At 48.5% G+C, this 16956-nt stretch overlaps 1 pseudogene; it reads right to left on the bottom strand.

The window, feature by feature from the left end:
* Positions 1-915: 915 nt before the first annotated feature.
* Positions 916-12640, bottom strand: LOC100968877 (uncharacterized; annotated as a pseudogene).
* Positions 12641-16956: the final 4316 nt, after the last annotated feature.

Below are 16956 nucleotides of genomic sequence, written 5' to 3'. Positions count from 1 at the left end.
AGATGAGCTGTGAGGGCCTCTGCTGGTGGCTGGGCGGATCAGGTAGTTGTAACGGGTTTTGTTCAGAAGGGAAGGTCGTCCATCAGCTTCTCCTCAGCATTGGCCATGCGGCAGTCCCCTGGGAAAACACACAGACCTGCTGGGCCCTTGTGCAACTGACCCCCATGGCAGCTGACAGGCACAAAGGGGAGAGTCGAGATGGCCAGGGACCACAGGTGCCCCAAGGGCTGGCTGAAGCAGTTCATGAAGGTGCTGGCAGGCCTGTCTCTCCTTGGGGACTTCAAGTGACATTCAAGAGAGAGCTCAGCTATCTCCTCCCATGCCGTACCTCTTCCTCCTCCTCTTCCCTCGAGCAATAAATGGCATCCCACACTCTAGACATCTGGTACAAAACTGGGTGTCTCTTCCTGATCCCTCCCTTGGTTCATCCAAGTAACCACCAAGTCCTGTCTGTTCTCCCATCTCCACTGCTACAGCCATGTCCCTACCTCCCCAGTCCTGCCCTCCTTCTGGTCTCTCCACCCTCACTCTTCCCCTGTCATCCATGTACAATACAGTGCCAGACTGGTCTTTCTACAGCAAAATGGACTAAGGCCCTTCCCTACCCACAACTCTCGGAGCTGGAGGTGGAGTTAAAACTCACATGTTTTGGCTTGGCATTCAGAGCTCTTTCCCTCTTGGCACTGGCTTATCCAGAGCGCTCATAGTTTGGGTTTGGTGCAGAACTGGGTATGAGGTAGTGCTTTCCCTGAGAAGAAACAGGGCTGAGATGGGGGCATTTTCTGGGTTCAGAGTTAGACTTATGGAGTGCAAGGTTCCTCTGAGACACCAAATGAAGTGGTCCAGCTGGCAGCTGGCTCCTGGTCTGGAGCTTCAAGGAGAGGTCTCAGCTCAGAGCCACATTCAAAACCCAGCTTAAATGCAGCCTTCTGCAGGGAGCCCCTGGAGCTTCCACAGCCTCAGATCTGCCCCCCTGCACACCCCAGATCTCTTGCCAAGTGGTGTTCGGGTCTTCATGTCATCTCTCTCCCATGTCTGGGAGTAAAGGTGAGGTGCGGGAAATTGAGCTTGTGTACTCTGGTGTCTTCAGGGAGACTGTGCTAGGTAGAGGGGAGGCGGCTTGGAAAGAGGGAGACTCAGAGGAGAGTCAAGGACATCTGAGCAGGTGAGCCTGGGAGCAGGAAAAGGGATGAGAGTGAGCAGAGGAAACTACTGGGGCAGGAGAGCAGGTGGAAGGATCAGGGAATGAGGGGGGCTGGAGAGGTGGGGGTGGGGATCCTGGTGAGGGGCTGCCTGCCTCCCGCAAGGGCCAGTTCACCTGGTTGCCCCAAACCCCTCCCTCTGAGGGTGGGGCCAGAGGGCCCAGAGCATGGATCAACCCAATTGAGCAGGCCTGAGGTGGACTTGGGTGGGTGCTGGGCTGGACTCCTGGTCCTGGGGAGCAGCTGCCACCCTGCCTATTCCATCCACTTTCCAACTCGCTGCCTATTGGAGCAGATGCAATATTGGGTGCCTTGTGAAAGATGCTCCTAGTGCACTTGCTGCCTGCTGACCCTCCCCCCGAGACTGCTCCGAGCTCTCCAGAGGGGGGTCCTGTGGAGGCTTGGCCTAGATTCTGAGCCCTGCCTCTCATACCTGGGACCCCTCCCCCAGAGGCAGCTGCTTGAGTACCCTGGAAGCCAGTCTGTAGCCTCAGGCTAGAGCTGGGTCCCTCCCACAGCCTTTCTTTAGCTCATCTATTTGGACTGACTGCTCATTTCATAGAAAGGGGTGTGTCTTGCCCCAGCCCATCTGGCATATATAAGGCAGCTGTGGTGTCAGAATCCGCAGCTCCCATCCCCCAGCTCTGCAATACTAGAGGAGGCTGGATTCCACATCTCTGAAGTCCCCCTGGACGGGTGCGATGGGGCTCACGAGTCCAGGGCTGCTCTGCAGGCTGTGGGGCTCACCTCCAGCTCGGAGCCCACCTGGTGTGCTCAAGTTGCTCACCTTTGGGCCTGTCCTGCCTCTCAGGCATTCAGCTGACCCCGAGGGACTCTCCCTCATCTTGACCACCAGTTACGGGCTCTAAGTTAGAGGTTCCCAGAACCTTAGACCATTTGGCCAAACCCTCCATTTCTCAGCTGGGGAAACTGAAACCAAAGAGGAGAAGCAACTTTCTCAAGGACCCCCAGCAAGTCAGAGGCAGAACTGGGTCTAGCAGCCGCCTCCCGACAGAGGTCCTCCCTGACCCCTGAGCCTTTACTGCCTCGTTAACTTCCCTATAAGGAGACTGCTCTGCCGAGGCTGGAAGTGGAAATGCTCTCCGTGGCGGTGTGTGCCCGTGACTGCGCCCGTGTTTGTACTTGTGAGTGTGTATGGGGGCGGGGGTGAGGGGTGGGAATAAACAGCAGGGATGCTGGGGGCTGGAATGCACTCTGCCTCACTCCAAAAAGGGGCGTGGGGGAGCCCAGCCCAGCACATGCTTAGACTTTCCAATCTGCTGAATGCCTGTGAGGCCAGCTGGGCTCAGAAGACAAGGGACAGGCCTTTCTCCACAGATGGCAGGGGTGGCCCAGGACGGGTGAAAGCTTCTGCAGCAGCATTGGGGGTCACACCCCAGTCCATGGGCTGACAGTTAAGCAGAGAAGCCGCCACTAGGGGTCAGTCATGATCCAGCAATTCTGATGAGCGGTGGGGCGGGAGGGGGGGTACCACCAGCCTCTGTCCAGGGTCTTGTCTTCCAGAACTCCTTGGGAAAAACTACTCCCTGGCAGAAAAGGGCTAATAATTTGAGAGGAAGCTTTCATGCATGTCCTTGTGAAGAGACCACCAAACAGGCTTTGTGCGAGCAACACGGCTGTTTATTTCACCCGGGTGCAGGTGGGCTGAGTCCGAAAAGAGAGTCAGTGAAGGGAGATGGATTATCATTAGTTCTTATAGGTTTTGGGTTAGGCAGTGAAGTTAAGAGCAATGTTTTGCGGGCAGGGGTGGATCTCACAAAGTACATTCTCAAGGGTGAGGAGAATTACAAAGAACCTTCTTAAGGGTAGGGGAGATTACAAAGTACATTGATCAGTTAGGGTGGGGCAGGAACAAATCACAATGGTGGAATGTCATCAGTTAAGGCTATTTTTACTTCTTTTGTGGATCTTCAGTTACTTCAGGCCATCTGGGTGTATATGTGCAAGTCACAGGGGATGCGATGGCTTGGCTTGGGCTCAGAGGTCTGACATTCCTGCTTTCTTATATTAATAAGAAAAATAAAACAAAATAGTGTTGAAGTGTTGGGGTGGTGAAAATTTTTGGGGGGTGGTATGGAGAGAGAATGGGCGATGTTTCTCAGGGCTGCTTCAAGCGGGATTAGGGGCGGCGTGGGAACCTAGAGTGGGAGAGATTAAGCTGAAGGGAGGTCTTGTGGTAAGGGGTGATATTGTGGGGTTGTTAGAAGAAACATTTGTCATATAGAATGATTGGTGATGGCCTGGATACGGTTTTGGATGAATTGAGAAACTAAATGGAATAAGAAGGAGAAAAACAGGTATAAAAGGTCTAAGAATTGGGAGGACCTAGGACATCTGATTAGAGAGTGCCTAAGGAGATTCAGCATAGTCCTGCCAGCAAAGATTATTTATTTACTTCCAGAGTTTAGAGTGGCAGTTTGGGGATAGCACCAGGAGATATCAGCTGTGATGGCTTGGAGAAACAGTGTAAACCGGCAGTGTAAACAAGAGCAGGGCATGTATGAGTAGTTGAGAACGGTGAATAGGAGTATGACTAGACAGAAGATAGTAGGGATGACAAGTTTTTTGGGGCACAGTCTAAGTTGGTCTGGTGTCTGGAATGAGACTGGGGCCTAATAAAAAGGAGCCTCTATACAGGAGCTCAAATGGGCTGCACCTTGTAGCATTCTGAGGACAGGTCTGACTTCTGAGAAGGGAAAGTGGTAAAAGTATTGTCCAGTCCTTTTTAAGTTGGTGGCTGAGCTTGGTGAGGTGTGTTTTTAAAAGACCTTTAGTCTGTTCTACTTTTCTTGAAGATGGAGGACCGTAAGGGATATAAAGGTTTCACTGAATACTAAGAGCCTGAAAAACTGCTTGGCTGATTTGACTAACAAAGGCTGGTCTTTTATCAGACTGTATAGAGGTGGGAAGGCTAAACTGAGGAATTATGTCTGACAGAAGAGAAGAAATGACTGCGGTGGCCTTCTCAGACCCTGTAGGAAAGGCCTTTACTTATTCAGTGAAAGTGTCTACTTAGACTAAGAGGTATTTTAGTTATCTGACTCAGGGCATGTTGAGTAAAGCTAATTTGCCAGTCCTGGGTGGGGGCAAATCTTCAAGCTTGATGTGTAGGGAAGGGAGGGGGCCTGAATAATCCCTGAGGAGTAGTAGAATAGCAGATGGAACACTGAGAAGTTATTTCCTTGAGGATAGATTTCCACGATGGAAAGGAAATGAGAGGTTTTAAGAGGCGGGCTAGTGGCTTGTACTATAGCATAGCCTGCCTTTGCTGGTGTGTGGCGATTAGGCCTGGTGGAACCGCCATCAATAAATCAAGCGTGATCAGGGTGAGGAACAGAAAAGAAGGAAATATGGGGAAATCAGGTGAATATCAGGTGGATCAGAGAGATACAGTCATGGGGGTCAGGTGTGGTATCAGGAATAATGTGGGAGGCCAGATTGAAGTCCGGGCCAGGAACAATGGTAATTGTGGGACTTAACAAAGAGTGAGTACAGCTGAAGGAGCCAGGGAGCAGAAAGTATATGCATCAGGTATGAGGAAGAAAGTAGATTTCAGAAGTTATGAGAAATGTAGAGAGTGAGTTGAGCACAGTTTGTGATTTTTAGGGCCTCTAAAAGTATTAAAGCAGTGGCAGCCGCTGCACGGAGACATGATGGCTAGGCTAAAACAGTAAGGTCAAGTTGTTTGGACAGAAAGGCTACAGGGTGCGGTCCTGGCTCTTGTGTAAGAATTCTGACCGCACTAACCATGCCTAGGAAGAAAAGGAGTTGTTGTTTTGTAAGGGATTGAGGTTTGGGAGATTAATCGGACATGATCAGAAGGGAGAGCACATGTGTTTTTATGAAGAATTATGCCGAGGTAGGTAATGGATGGGGAAGAAATTTGAGCTTTAGAGGGGAATACCCGCTATCCTTTGGAGAATAAATGCTGAAGGAGCAGAAGTGTGTCTTGTTGAGAAGATTCAAAGGAGGGGCTACAAAGAAGAAGGTCATCAATATATTGAATAAGGTGAGAAGCGGAGGGGTGGAAAGAAACTAAATCATGAGACAGAACTTGGCTGAAGTAATGAGGGCTGTCCCTGAAACCTTGCGGCAGTACAGCTCAGGTAAGCTGCTGGGACTGATGGGTGTCAGGGTTAGTCCAAGTGAAAGCAAAGAGAGGCTGGGATGAAGGGTGCAAAGGAATAGTAAAGAAAGCATGTTTGAGATCTAGAACAGAATAATGGGTAGTAGAGGGAGGTATTGAGGATAGGAGAGTATATGGGTTTGGCACCACGGGGTGGATAGGCAAAACAATTTGGTTGATAAGGCGCAGATCCTGAACTAATCTGTAAGACTTGTTCTGTTTTTGGACAGGTAAAATGGGGGAATTGTAAGGAGAGTTTATAGGTTTTAGAAGCCTATGCTGTAGCAGGCGAGTGATAACAGGCTTTAATCCTTTTAAAGCGTGCTGTGGGATGGGATATTGGCATTGAGTGGGGTAAGGGTGATTAGGTTTTAAAGAGATGGTAAGGGGTGCATGATCGGTCACCAAGGAGGGAGTAGGGGTATCTTATAGTTGTGGGTTAAGGTCGGGGAATACAAGAGGAGGATGCAAAGGAGGCTTTGGATTGGGAAGAAAGGTGGCAATGAGATGTAGCTGTAATCCCGGAATAGTCAGGGAAGCAGATAATTTAGTTAAAGTGTCTCAGCCTAATAAGGGAACTGGGCAGGTGGGGATAACTAAAAGGAGTGCTTAAAAGAGTATTTTCTAAGTTGGCACCAGAGTTGGGGAGTTTTAAGAGGTTTAGAAGCCTGGCCATCAATACCCACAGCAGTTATGGAGGCAAGGGAAGCAGGCCCTTGAAAAGAAGGTATTGTGGAGTGGGTAGCTTCCATATTGATTAAGAAGGGGATGGACTTACCCTCCACTGTGAGTTACCAGAAGCTCGGCACCTGTGATGGTCTACGGGGCTTCCGAGGTGATTGGGCAGCGTCAGTCTTCAGCCGCTAAGCCGAGAAGATCTGGGAAGGAGTCAGTCAGAGAGCCTTGGGCCAGAGTTCCAGGGGCTCTGGAAGTGGCTGCCAGGTAAGTTGAACAGTCCGATTTTCAGTGGGGTCCTGCACAGATGGGACACGCTTAGGAGGAATCCTGGGCTGTGGGCATTCCTTGGCCTGGTGGCCAGATTTCCGGCACGTGTAGCAAGCTCCTGGGGGAGGAGGTTCTGGAGGAACGCCTGGCTGCTGCAGTTCAGGCATTTGGAAGTTCTTGTGTGCTGGAGATGTGGCTGGGGTTTGTCTCACAGTGGAGGCAAGGAATTGCAACTTTTTTCTATTATTGTACACCTTGAAGGCGAGGTTAATTAAATCCTGTTGTGGGGTTTGAGGGCCGGAATTTAATTTTTGGAGTTTTATTTAATGTTGGGAGCAGATTGGGTAATAAAATGTATATTGAGAATAACATGGCCTTTTGACCTTTTAGGGTCTAGGGCTGTAAAGCATCTCAGGGTTGCTGCTGAATGAGCCATGAACTGGGCTGGGTTTTTTATGTTTGATGAAAAAGAGCCTAAACACTATCTGATTTGGGATAAAGAAAAAGGAGCATTAACCTTGACTATGGCTTTAGCTCCAGCCACCTTTTTAAGAGTAAATTGCTGGGCAGGTGGGGGAGGGCTAGTCACTGAACGAAACTGTAAACCAGACTGGGTGTGAGGAGGGGAGGTGATAAAAGGATTATAGGGTGGAGGAGCGGAGGCTGAGGAAGAACTGGGACCTAGCTCGGCCTGGTGAGGAGGGGAGAGGTCAGAAGGGTCTGTAGAAAAGGAAGATTAGAAAGACTCAGCGACGCTTGGGGTTGGGATTGAGGGGACAGGCAGGAGGGAAAGAAGGAAGATTTGGGATGAGTTGCACTGGGAACAGAGACTAGAGAGGGACTGATGTGTAAAAGAATGCCTGGACTTCAGGCACCTCAGACCGTTTGCCTATTTTACAAGAATTATTTAGATCTTGCAGGATGGAAAAATTCAAAGTGCAGTTTTCTGGCTATTTGGAACTACTGTCGAGTTTGTATTGGGGTCAAGCGGCATTGCAGAAGAAAATAAGGCATTTAGGTTTTAGGTCAGGTGAAAGTTGAAGAGGTTTTAAGTTCTTAAGAACACAGGCTAAGGGAGAAGAAAGAGGAATGGAAGGTGGAAGCTTACCCATCGTGAAGGAGGCAAGCCCAGAGAAAAGAGTAGAGACACGGAGAAGGGGTGGGGGTTTCTTGCCCTCCAGAAAAGCAGAGAAGGGATCGGGGTGCAGAGATACGAGGTCGGGGTACTTGCCTCTCCCCCAGAAAAGCAGAGAAGTGGTAGAGACACAGAGAGAAGGGGTTGGAGTACTTGCCCCTCCCCCAGAAAAGTGGGACTTGCCGCTGAGAGTGAAGGAGAAGGAGTTGAGGGGTTCTTGCCCCTGCCCCAGAAAATCAGAGAAGGGGTAGAGACAAGGAGAGAAGGGGTTGGGGTACTTTCCTCTTCCCCAGAAAAGCGGGACCTGCCACTAAGGGTGAAGGAGAAGGGGTTGAGGGGTTCTTTCCCCTGCCCCAGAAAATCAGAGAAGGGGTAGAGACATGGAGAGAAGGGGTTGGGGTACTTGCCCCTTCCCCAGAAAAGCAGAGAAGGGGTAGAGACAAGGAGAGAAAGGGTTGGGGTACTTGCCGCTTCCCCAGAAAAGCGGGACTTGCTGCTAAGGGTGAAGGACCAAGACAGGAAAAGCAGAGAAGGGGTAGAGACATGGACAGAAGGGGTTAGGGTACTTGCCCCTCCCCCAGAAAAGTGGGACTTGCCACTGAGGGTGAAGGAGAAGGGGTTGAGGGGTTCTTTCCCCTGCCCCAGAAAATCAGAGAAGGGGTAGAGACAAGGAGAGAAGGGGTTGGGGTACTTGCCCCTTCCCCAGAAAAGCAGGACTTGCCACTAAGGGTGAAGGAGAAGGGATTGAGGTGTACTTGCCCCTCCCCCAGAAAAGCAGAGAAGGGGTAGAGACATGGAGAGAAGGAAATATGGGGAAATGGGGTGAATATCAGGTGGATCAGAGAGATACAGTCATGGGGGTCAGGTGTGGTATCAGGAATAATGTGGGAGGCCAGATTGAAGTCCGGGCCAGGAACAATAGTAATTGTGGGACTTAACAAAGAGTGAGTACAGCTGAAGGAGCCGGGGAGCAGAAAGTATATGCATCAGGTATGAGGAAGAAAATAGATTTTGGAAGTTATGAGAAATGTAGAGAGTGAGTTGAGCATAGTCTGTGATTTTTAGGGCCTCTAAAAGTATTAAAGCAGTGGCAGCCACTGCACGCAGACATGAGGGTTAGGCTAAAACAGTAAGGTCAAGTTATTTGCACAGAAAGGCTACAGGGTGCGGTCCTGGTCCGAGTCAGGGCACCAAATTTCATGCGCGTCCTTGTGAAGAGACCACCAAACAGGCTTTGTGTGAGCAACATGGCTGTTTATTTCACCTGGGTGCAGGTGGGCTGAGTCCAAAAAGAGTCAGCGAAGGGAGATGGATTATCATTAGTTCTTATAGGTTTTGGGTTAGGCAGTGAAGTTAAGAGCAATGTTTTGCGGGCAGGGGTGGATCTCACAAAGTATATTCTCAAGGGTGAGGAGAATTACAAGGAACCTTCTTAAGGGTGGGGGAGATTACAAAGTACATTGATCAGTTAGGGTGGGGCAGGAACAAATCACAATGGTGGAATGTCATCAGTTAAGGCTATTTTTACTTCTTTTGTGGATCTTCAGTTACTTCAGGCCATCTGGGTGTATATGTGCAAGTCACAGGGGATGCGATGGCTTGGCTTGGGCTCAGAGGCCTGACAAGCCATAGCTGGAATTCTAAACGGTGTGAGTGTGTGTCCCATTTGAAAAAGCACATCCAACCTAAACATTTATATTGAAAAAATGGAAAGATATACCCATTGTTTTGGAATACAAACTACAGAAAGTAACAGTTAACAGAATCTTAGTGGAAAGATAAGATTCCGCATCTGGAAAGGCAGAGTGATTTTCACCTGGGTTGTGTGTCCTTAACTGAGGAAGGGAAGATGAAATTTATGTTTATTAAAAGGCAGCTATGAATTTACCTTTTATAAAGAGCTTACAATATACTATTAGTGCTTCTTCAATCATGTGTCTGAATCACCCGGATGCCTGTGTAAATGCAAATTCCCAGAGTTCTGATCCTGTGAGCCTAGGATGGGGCCCAGAAATCTCTATGGGGTGGTGCAGGCTGCCCCAGGACCACACCTAAGAAACACTGCAACTAGCCCACACACACATCCAAGTCCCCAGATATGTAGGCAGGCATATTATCTCCGTAAAACAGATGGGGAAACTGAGGTCCAGAATGGGGAAGTCACTCAGCAAGTAGTAGCAGAGCCATGATACACCCACTGCCTGCAGACACCATCTCTGATGACGGCTTCACCTCCCTACAGGAACCTTGCCTACCCCCACCCCTATGTCCTGCCACCCCTATGGTGGGTCTCTGTCCAAGGAAGATGTAGCCCTGGTCCTCCAGGCTGACTGGGGCTCAGAGGAAAAGCCTGGCCCAGACTGTAGGAGCTAGAAGGGCCCTTGCAATTCAGGTGGGGAAACTGAGGCCCAAAGAAGGCAGTCTTCACATTCGAACTCTGCCTGGAGAAGGGCTGGGTCTCCTTCCTGAGTGGTAGGTTTGACTTCATCAGCCTGGCCCTCAGTCAAGGTGACTGTCCAGGCCCACCACACCTCGAGGTGGGTGACCAGAGGCAGCAGTGCCATTAAATGCATTTCTTGGGAGATCCACCCTGAAAGCGCAAAACATTCCAGGGCTGGTGATTTGGGCAAGCCCCCTTCCCTCTAGGCCCAGTTTCCCCATTTCTGCAATAGCTGTGTTGGAGGAGACTTCTCTCTGAGACTGAGCCGCAGATTTGTTCCCAGGTGCCTACGCCGCACAGGTTGCCAGCTCCTCTGTCCCCACTCTTCAAGAAAGTCACCTCTTAGGTGAGGAAGGAGCCTCGGCCCTGTTGGGAGTGGGAGTTGGTGCACCCCCAGTCTCCTAGACCACTGGGGATGACCTGGGCTGCCTGCAAAGATGGTGTCATCCATGGCTGCTCCCCAGCCCGCAGACACCCACCATGGAGGGTGACACTGGCTCTCCCAGTGGCTCTGAGAAGAGGCAGCCCCCACTCCAAACCTTGCAGAGCCACCCACGCCTTCCCTCACCCGAAAGAGGCTTTTAGGAAAATGAATCATCTCAAGTTCATACCCATGGGGGTTGCTGAAAGACAGGACAGTGCGGGGTGAGCTGGCACAAAGGAGTGCTGCTCTCTGCAGACTTTGCAGGGAGGTCACTTAGGAAAAGGGAGTGGAATCTGGGAGAGTGAATAGCTTAGGGTTAAAGGGAGGGGATGGGGCTGGAGTGGGCTGGCCTGTGCTCCCCCTTGGGCCTTCCAGCCTGGGCTCAGGTGATTCAAGGGAGCAAGCACATCCCTCTCCCAGCCAGAGAGTTCTTGCCACGTTTTGGAATCAGTGCCATTCCCTTGGGCGTTGGGGGGCAGCCCCCACCTCTGGACCTAGCTGGAACTGCTGCCTCAATTCTGGATCCAAAAGGGCCTCTGGCAGCTTCTCCATCTCCCTCTCAGTCCAGCCCCCTATCTCCTTCCCCGTGTGGACCCCAACAGGCAAATCTGACAACTGGAGGAAGGCAGGAAGGGTAGGGTGTGAGGGGATGACCATTTTAAAAAGGCAGCTCTGCCACCTTCTTTCCAGGACTCTCAGTCTTGCTTTCATATTGCCCCTTGGACATCATTTTGCTATTATCTAACATGTTGACTTATGGTCTTTAAAAACAATAACATTGTTGATGTGGAGCAGACTTCCCCTTTGGGATGGTTTGGAGAAGTTAGGTTTGAGGGCATCCTCTCTTCTGCAAACTGCAGCAGTAATAGGTGAGATATATAAAGTAAATAAAGGTCAGGTGCAGTGGCTCATGTCTGTAATCCCAGCACTTTGTGAGGCCGAGGCAGGAGGATCACTTGAAGTCAGGAGTTCAAGACCAGCCTGGCCAACATGGTGAAACTCCATCTCTACTAAAAAAAAATACAAAAATTACCTGGGCATGGTGGTGGGTGCCTGTAATCCAAGCTATTCAGGAGGCTGAGGCAGGAAAATCTCTTGAACCTGGGAGGTGGAGGTTACAGTGAGCCAAGATCATGCCACTGCACTCCAGCCTAGGCGACAGAGTGAGGCTCCATCTTAAAAAAAAAAATGAAGGAAATAAAAATTTTAAATTGGAAAGAAAAATTCCTGTACTTGCAGACCATATAATTGCCTATGAAGAAAATCCAGAAGAATATACAGATAAATTATTAAGACTAGTAAGAGAGTTAGCAAGGTTGTTGAATTCAAGATCAACTTAAAAAAAGATTAGCATTCCTATACATCAGTAATAACAAATTAAGAAAATGTAATAGAAAAAGAGATTCTATTCACAATAGCAACAAAATCCTGAGAATATATCTAGCAAAATATACACAAGACCTTTCATGAAGAGTATTGCTATAGCCTGAATGTGTCTCCCAAAATTCATGTGTTAAAACTTAATTGCCAAGGTGATAGTATGAAGAAGTGGGGCCTTTAAAAAGTGATTAAGTCATAAGGGCAAGCCCTCATGTATGAGATTAGTGCCTTATAAAAGGGCTTAGGGATGGTGGTAAATCTGCCTTCTGCCACATGAGACCATAGCATTGTCTGCTCCAGAGGAACCAGCATTCAAGGTACCATCTTGGAAGCAGAGACCAGGCCCTCACTAGACACTGTACCTGCTGGAGCGTTGATCTTGTTCTTCCGAACTTCCAGAACTGAGAAAATAAACTTCAGTTGTTTGTAAATTACCTAGTCTCAGGTGTTTTGTCATAGCACTACAAAGGGACTAAGACAAATATAAAAACTACCCAGGGACTTAAAGGAAGAACTGACTAAATTGAAATATATACTGTATATATTATGAATGGTAGGACTCAATGTTATAAACATATTACTTCTCACCAAATTAATCTATAAATTCAAGCAATTCCCACACAAATCCCAATAGAAGTTTTTGTGGAATTTGACAGGCTGATCCTAAAATTCATGTAGTCATTGAGGGGCCAAGAATAGTGTAGCAGACACCATTGGTGCCCTCCCCATAGCCCTCGGCATTGCCAGCCACTTACATGCCTTCAAGAGCACACTCAGTGTATTCATCATTCCTTTTCATTTCCTGTATTTCCTGATGTTTTGACAGCTGGGGCCTTGCTGATCCTGGAGAGAATGCTCCTCCCAGGGCTAGCCAGTTCCTAGAGATAGTAAAGGACTCACCTGCAAGTGCACCTTCCATATGCAAACCAGCCAATCCAAAGCCCATAGACCCAACCACCTCCTTCATCGGGCTCTTACATTGGGCCACTGTCCCTCTGCCCTCATCATCCCAGGGCCATGAGCCAGAAAACTGGGGAGAGCCCTAGGCCCCAGAGCCGAATGAAATTATTCAAACTATTAATAGCTAATCCTGTGCCTGCTTACCTTGCCTTTCCCTTGGATGCCACAAATAAAGCTCTTGCCCATGTTTTCCCCTCACTCGTTTGACTTCTTGACCAACCCTGGTGCCCCCCTATGTATCCCTGCATAGCATGCCGTGGCTCTTGTTTCTAGGAAACTTTGAGTATAAAAAAACTCTTTCCTTCAGGACAGTCATGTCCATGTCTATGTGTCTTACCATATCTGATTAAAATAAATGTTCAGTGCATTTTAAAACAGCCATGAGGAATGGGAGTTGGTGGATAAATATTGCAGCTTCCCCACCCCTCAGTTGGAATAACTTTGAAGGGCCCAGTGAGATTGAACCCCAGTTACCCTTTGTGGCAACCTGCTCGTTAATGCACTGTCTGTTAGCTTTCTTCCCTTACCTATTTCACTTCCCACCCTCTTACCTGGGCTTCCTGGAATCACCTTCTAAAAAAATGCTTGCACCCAAATCCTTGACTCAGACTCTGCTTCTAGTGGAACACAAGTGAATATATATATATATATATATTTTTTTTTTTTTTTTTTTTGTGAGATGGAGGCTCACTCTGTCACCCAGGCTGGAGTGCAGTGGTGCAATCTCGGCTCGCTGCAAGCTCCGCCTCCCAGGTTCACGCCATTCTCCTGCCTCAGCCTCCCAAGTAGCTGGGACTACAGGCGCCCGCCACCATGCCCAGCTAATTTTTTGTATTTTTAGTAGAGATGGGGTTTCACCGTGTTAGCCAGGATGGTCTCGATCTCCTGACCTCTTGATCCGCCCACCTTGGCCTCTCAAAGTGCTAGGATTACAGGTGAGAGCCACCATGCCCAGCCACAAGTGAAAATATTTTTAAAGAATGAGAGTAACATAGAGGTCGGTGGGTAATGGAACGTTTAAGATTTGTGTGCATACTATAATGTCATAGGAATTAGGACAGTGATGTGTTGTCAAGGGGATTTACAAATTGACCACTGGAAGAGAACAGGAACCCAGCAAAAGACCCATGACACATGGAAACTTGGAATGAGACAGAAGTTGCATTGTAGATTGTTGGGGAAAGGATGGAATATTCTACAAATGGTGTTGGCACAATTGATTTTCCATATGGAAAGTAAATACAACTAGATCCCTAGTTCACATCATACCAAAAATAAAATCCAGGTTGATTAAAGATCTAGCTGTGAAAAGCAAAACTTTGAAAGCAATTACAAGGAATCGTAGGGGGATATCCTTATGATTGGAGCAGTGTCTTAGTTGGGGCTGCTCTAACAAAATGCCATGGACTGGGTGGCTTCAACAACAAACATTGATTTCTCCAAGTTCTTGAGGCTAGAAGTCCAAGATCAGGGTGCCAGCATGGCTGGTTCCTGGGGAGGGCCCACCTGCTGGTTCACAGAGGGCCATCTTCTTGTATCCTCACACGGCAGAGAGCAAGAAAGACAGGAAGAAACTCTCCTGAATCTCTCCTTATAAAGGTACTGATCCCATCGTGCGAGCTCCTCCCTTCCAATTACTTCCCAGGGGCCCCCCCTCCTAACACCATTATATTGGAGGCTAGGATTTCAACATATACATTTTGAGGGGACGCAAACATTCAGTCCATAACATGTAGAAAGTAATTTCTTAAATAAAATACTGAAAGTGGCTGGGTGTTGTGGTTCACGCCTGTAATCCCAGCACTTTGGGAGGCTGAAGCAGGAGGATTGCTTGAGCCCAGGAGTTCCAGAGCAGCCTGGGTGACACAACAAGACCCCATCTCTCTCTTTCTCTCTCTCTCTCTCTCTATATATATATGTGTGTGTGTGTGTGTGTGTGTATATATATGTGCAAAATTAGCTGGGTGTGCTGCTGCATGCCTGTAGTCCTGGCTACTCAAGAGGCTGAGGTGGGAGGATCCCTGGAGGCTGGGTGTTTGAGGCTGCATTGAGCTATAATTGAGCCACTGCACTCCTGCCTGGGCAACAAAGCGAGACTCTGTCTCAAGAAAAAAATATTAAAAGTGTAAGCTCAAAAGAAAAATGGTGATAGATTTGACTTCAGTAAGGTATTTAAACTTCTATTCAATGAAACATACCACAATGATGATTCTGCAAAGGACCTAGAGTGAATAGTAAATCTCTCTTCTATCCCTTCCCGGTCCCAGCCCCAGCTCCCCTCCCAAGAGACAACCAGTGTCTTTTCTGAGCGTGTCTAATTCACACTCAGCATCTAGGTTTACATAGTATTTTAAAATAATATTTTCATGCAAGTATTAGTACAGCAGGCATATTGTTCCTGCATCTTGCTGGTATCCTTTTTCTTTCTCAAGACAGGGTCTTTCTCTGTCACCCAGGCTGGAGTGCAGTGGCACAGTCATAGCTCACTGCGGCCTGGACCTCATGGACCCAAGTGATCCTCCCACCTCAGTCTCCCAAGTAGCAGAGACCACGGGTGTGCACCACCATGCCCAGATAATTGTTTTATTTTCGTACAGATATGGTCTCACTATGTTGCCCAGGCTGGTCTCAAACTCCTCAGCTCAAGCCCTCCTCCTACCTGGGCCTCCCAAAGTGCTGGGATTACAGGTGTGAGTCACTGTGCCTGGCCATGGGATTCTTAATAATGTCTTGGAGATTGTTTCATATCATTATATTTAGAGCTACCTCACTCTTTTAACAACTGCATATAATTCCACTGCATGAATGTATCATAATTTATTTATCCGGTCCTTTTAAGTGGACATTTAGGTTTTTGTTTTTAATCTTTTTCAGTTATGAACAGTGCTACAGTAAATGTCTTTTTCATATTTTTACGATGAGTTTTTAAAGCCAATGTACTAGAAGATGGAAGGAAGCAGGTTTCTTACCCATTCCATCTTGGACTGCATTTTTAGAGGAAATTGTGCTATCTGGAGAACCATATTTGGCTCAGAGGATCAGGAGTGCTTGGATCCTACCCTGGTCTAACTCTTCCCTCCCCTACAACTGGGCCAATGAGAGATGGAGAAAATAAACAAGGAACATCTCATTCTTAGAGGGGCTGAAAATCTAAGGCCATGCTCTCTGGAGGACACCCCTTCCCATAACCCAGGCTTTCTCTTTGACATTTTGGACTAGATAGACCTCTGTTCTGAGGGCTGTCCTGTGCACTGTAGCATGTTCAGTAGCATCCCTGACCTTGACCCACTAGATACCAGCAGCACCTTCTCCTTAGTTGTGACAATATCTCCTGGCTGAGACCTACTGCTCTAACCCAGCATGGACCTCAGAATCCTACCACCCACAGGCTGGCACAGGGGCAGGAGACTGAGGCCCCAGGAGTGCTTGGCCCAGAATAGGAATGGAAGTGAGATGACCAGGCTTTGCACACCAGGATCAGCCTGTCCTGCCATAGGAGGCTCATGGAGCCAGTGGTACCCCTGAGGGCCCCAAGTGCAGAGCCTTTTCATAGTAGTCCCCCAGCCCATTGGCAGACATGGCCACGTGGCACCCTGGCATCTATCCAAACATATAGTGACCTCTGCATGAAGGATGGGGTGGGAAGCTAGGGGAGATCTGGAGGCTATATTCATACATGCGCAGCGCAAACCAGCAGAACTGCCGACCACAGGTGGCCTCCGTCAGAAGCGGGACAGTAGATGTGAACTCTGCTTTTGTGTCAGGGTCTGAGGACAAAGCTGATAGAGTTGGCAGTTTTTCCCCACACTTCTAGATCAGGCCATATTTGAATCCATGATCAGTCTGTATGTCTTTAATCGACTTGAACCAGGGGTGATAGATAATCCACCCCCCATTTCCTTAGATGGTTGGTCTTCACTTTCCCCCTGGTTGGCTCATAGGAATTATGTAATTTTTTTGTATTCATCTGATTTGTTGATGTGGGACACCAAGAGGGAGGAACTTGGCACTCAAACATTAAGGTGAATGTCACAAATAGAGGCCAGTGGAGGGTGGGAGGCTCCCGGGGAGGCATTGCCCAATGCAGGGTAAAGGTTACAATGTCAGGCTAAGGCTTTCTAATGAAGCTCCTGGTTGTCATGTGGTGTCAGAGGGGAGAGCTGAAATCAGGATTGTGAGGTGTGGCTGAAATGTCTGCTGTAGCTCCAGGTGAGAGAGGCCCAAGACTTAGGATGGCAACAAAATCTCCCAAGATCCAGCAAGCCAAGCAAGCTTCTACTTTCTTGATGTTCCCCCCAACCTGTAAATATCACAGCTTTTGCC

The sequence above is a fragment of the Pan paniscus genome, chromosome 12, assembly GCF_029289425.2.
Source record: "Pan paniscus chromosome 12, NHGRI_mPanPan1-v2.0_pri, whole genome shotgun sequence".
Lineage (NCBI taxonomy): Eukaryota > Metazoa > Chordata > Mammalia > Primates > Hominidae > Pan > Pan paniscus.
This window is presented reverse-complemented; position numbering and strand designations above follow the sequence as displayed.